We start from the raw sequence: 4,495 nt of genomic DNA on the forward strand, positions 1-4,495 counted from the left end.
GCAACTATAATTGTATATTTTTCTGTTTCTCATTTCAGCTCTTGCAGGTTTTACTTTACATATTTTGCAGCTCTGGAGATCTTTGCACACACATTTAGGATTGCTATATTCTCTTGATGAATTAATCCTTTTATTATTAATGTTCCTTTCTGTCTTTGTTCATTTTCTTAGTTTCAAAGTCTATTCTATATGATATTAACATAGCTACTCCAGCTTTCTTTTTATTAATGCTTGCATGATATACATACTATATTTTTGGTACTGATCTACTTATGTTCTTATATTTCGAGTGTTTTTGTTTTCTAGACAGAAAATTGTTGGATCATGTTTGCAATTTATTTGCCAATGTCAGTCTTTTAACACATTTAGTCCGTTAATATTTAATGAACATATTGATAGATTATGGTTTTTAATATTTTTTGCTTTCTATTTGCACTCTCTGGTTTTTATTTCCCTGTTTGCTTTTCCTGCCTTTCTGTGGGTTTCTTGTATATTTTTTAGAAATACATTGTGGTTCATCCAATGTTTTTATGTGTATCTCTTTTTATAATTTTGTTAATGGTTACTCTAGGTATATTACATTACATATATATGTAAGTTAACAAAGTCTACTGGTGTCACTTTAGCAGTTCAAGTGCAGTGTAGAAATCTTACCATCCTTTACATCCCTTTACTCTCTCCTGTTTATATACTAAATGTCTTAAATATTTCCTCTACATATATGTAGAACCACATCAGACAGCATTATCATTTTTGCTTCAACTATCAAACATAATTTAGAAAACTCAAGAAGAGAAGGAAAGTCTATTGTATTTACCCATATTTTTGCTTACTGTGTCTTTTCTTCTTCCTTTGTTTCATGTTTTCTTCTTTTATTATTTCCTTTCTGTGTAAGGAGCTAACTTTGACGATTGTTTTATAAAAGGTATGCTGGTGAACAATTTTCTTAGTTTTCCTTCATCTGAGAATGCCTTCATTTCCCTTCATTCCTGAAAAATTCTTCTTCAGGGCACAAGATTCTGGCTTCACATTGCCTTTCTTTCAGCACTTAAAAAAATGGTATGCAACATCCTTCTGTCCTCCATGGTTTCTGATGAAAAATCCACTGTCATTAAATTGGTTTTCCCTTATAGGTAAGGTATTCCTTCTTTCTCACTATTTTCAAGATCTTTTTCTTTGTCTTGTTTTCAGATATTTTACTATGATGTGTCTTGGTGTGGATATCTTTAGGTTTATCTCATATTGCATTATCTCAGCTTCTTATATATGTAGGTTTATGTCCTTTGTCAAACTTAGGAAATTTCAGGCATTATGTTTTAAGCACTACCCTTCTTCTCTTCTCCCATGGGATTCCAGTCACATAAATGTTACATTTTCTATTAGAGTCTTACAGGTCTTTGAGATTTTTTTCCATCTTTTTCCAGTCTAGTTTCTCTCTGTTGTTCAGAATGGGTAATTTATATCATTCTATCTTCAATTTCAGTAATTCTTTCTTCTGTCCTTCCATACTGCTGTTCAACCCATGCACTGAGTTTTAAATTTTGGTTATTATATTTTTCAGCTCTTGTTTAAATTACCTATTTCTTTGATGAAACATTCTATTTTATTGCTACACTTCCTATTTTTACATTTGGTTTGGGTGTGTTCATAATTGCTCATTAAAGCATTTTTTGATGGCGGCTTTAAAATCTTTGCAAGATAATTCTAACATCTCTGCCATGTCGATGTCAATATCTAGTGATTATCTTTTTTTTTTACATTTCGGTTGAGATCTTTCTTGTTCTAAATCTAAAAATGTTTTTTGATTGAAACTTGGACATTTGGGATTTTATGTTATGAGATCCTGGACCTTATTTAAACCTTCTGTTTTAGGTGACTTTCTTTTACACTGCTTTAGCAGGGAATGATGGGGTGCTACCTTGCTACTGTCAGGTCAGGGTAGAAATCCAGGTTTCCCACTTGGCCTCCATTGGCACTTGGTGAAGGGCTTCCTCATTATTGTTGAGGAGTCTAGTCTCCACTAAACCTCAACTTATATCTCACTGGCTGAGAAGGGTAGGAGTACCTCATTACTACTTATCCAGTGGCCTCCACTATACCACCAAGGAGTGGTGACCTCATTACTGCTTGGTGATTGTGACAGTCCTGATTTTCCACTTGATCTCCTGCGATATCATGGAAGTGGGGAGAGGGAGAGGTAACTTGTTACCGCTGAATGGAGGTGGTGGTCCAGGTTCCCCATGTGTTCTCCACTGACACCATGGGGGTGGAGGAGAGTTGTTATCACCCTGTGAGAATAAAAGTCCTGGATTCTTACTCTGATTTGTCTGACACCACCTGGTTTGGGGCATGGAGTTTGAGCTTGTGTTACAGGCTGCTGAAGGTGGAAGTCTAGGCTCACACCCTGCCCTTGTTGGTGGGAATGAAGGTGGGGCCAGAATTCTTTCTGTGATGTTTAACTGAAGAGCAAGGATTTTCCAAAATTTATGTTGTGTTAGCATTCCCATTTCCAGATCCCTTGGCTAGAGTGAGCAGGCTTTTCTTGGGACTTTTTGTGTGCAGAGTTTGGATTTTCTAGGCTACCACCTTTTCCAGTACCCAGTCTGGGATATTTCATGCAAACAGAAAAACCCACGATACTCATCACCATGTTGGTCCTCAGGACCTGAGGTCCATAACTGGTCTTCATTCTTTTCTTTACCTTTCAGAGTCTCTTATATCTATTTTGTACATAATATCCAGGGTTTATTTGTACTTAGCAGGAATAATAGGGAAATGTATATCTACACCATTGTCCCAGAAGTAAAAGTCTAGTAAATAATTTTTATGCTTGAAAATTTTTGGAAAAAAATAAACAAACAAACAGAAAGAGGTTTAATGGAAAGATCTGGGGGAAATGACACAAAATGGAAAACTATTATGCACTTAAAATTTCAGGACAAAAAAATTTGTATATTACCTGTTTGTTATTTTCATGAAATTGTCTATTTTGACCATGGTCAGTTTAGCATCTTAATCCATGTTCTTCTCAGTTTGAAGAAGACAGGTCTGCCACCTCTTCTCTAAAGACAAACAGGCAGAAGCAACTGAAAACAAAGCAATCCCTTAATACAATACAGGAGATAGGTCTTTGCCATAGCAGGACCCTCATTACTACCACACACACTTCAAGTCATCTTTGTCTAGATTGGGACTCTCATTTTTGACTCTCACAAAATATCAGACTAAGACCAGACCTCACCTCCAATGCAATGCTGTCTGCTTTACCTCAACAATACCAAGATGTAACTACTGAATCTGTGGCTTTTGTATTAATTACTGGGTGGAATAGGCAAGAACTGAGAGTGACTCTAAATAGAAATGTACAACAAAAAGTGAGAAATACTGAATGGATCCTGGAAAGGTCCCTGAGGGGGAGACAAAATTCACTGAGCTCAGGATAAGTTCAGTGAAAAAGTAGAGAGAGAAGAAAGACCTTGTGGCTGAAAACTGAAAATACTTAAAAGAAGAGGTTTGTCTAAGGGGGGGGTTCTGCTGTGAAATTCTGTGGGAATAAACCCACTGACACTTGGGAGATGGCCCATGTGGCTTATATGTAGTCCAATAAAATCACTCATATATGACTGAAAGAACATGTTCTCATAAAAATATCTCATATTCCCAGATTAGTCAGGCAGTCCAATTCTGTCGAGGTCAGAGTCCTTACCCTTGGCCCTCATACAAGGAACTAGACCCAGCCCAGATCAAGGGATAAAACTTTAGTTCTGAGAGCAAAAGACAGAAACTTTTGTCTCATGAAATGATAATTATTCTGAGTAAAACCCTCTTAAATATAAAAAAAAATAATTTCAAAAATAGGCTAAATATGTTAAAAATTACTAGATTGAAAGAGGTTAAAATAAAAGGATTAAAAATGACTTACAAAATGCCTAACATAAATGTAAACTTAACATAAGTTACATAAGTTACAAAAATATATCCTAGTCTTTTTCAACCAGTTTGTAAAAATAATTTTTTCTCAGCATATGTAGGACAAACAGGCAGAAACAATTAAAACTAAGGAAATCCCTCATCACTTTCATGTATAAAGTATGTTTTTCCCATGGCAGGGCACTCAGAGCTTCTACACTCACCTCTAGTAAACCCTGCTCACACTAAAGCACACATCACTGTCCATCACACCAAGACACAGCAGCATCCCACACTAGGGTCCTTGCAACCGGTCCTTAGATCCATTTGATCCACTAGGATACTGTCAAGAGTCAGCTACTGACCTCGTGGCAGAACAAAATGCCCCAGGTGTTATGAAATGATAATTCAAAATCTTCCCAAACCTAGTTTTTTATCCCTTGCTGTAGAAAACTTGTCAGAAATGGTAATTTCCTTTTCTTTTTGTTGTAAGAGGTCATCTGTACAACTGGTACTTCAGCACCTCCTTCCACTAAGGAAAGACCAAAGGAGGGAGTCAAGAAAGAGAGGAGGATTAAGGGTGGGG

Source organism: Balaenoptera acutorostrata, chromosome X (genome assembly GCF_949987535.1).
Source record: "Balaenoptera acutorostrata chromosome X, mBalAcu1.1, whole genome shotgun sequence".
Classification (NCBI taxonomy): Eukaryota; Metazoa; Chordata; class Mammalia; order Artiodactyla; family Balaenopteridae; genus Balaenoptera; species Balaenoptera acutorostrata.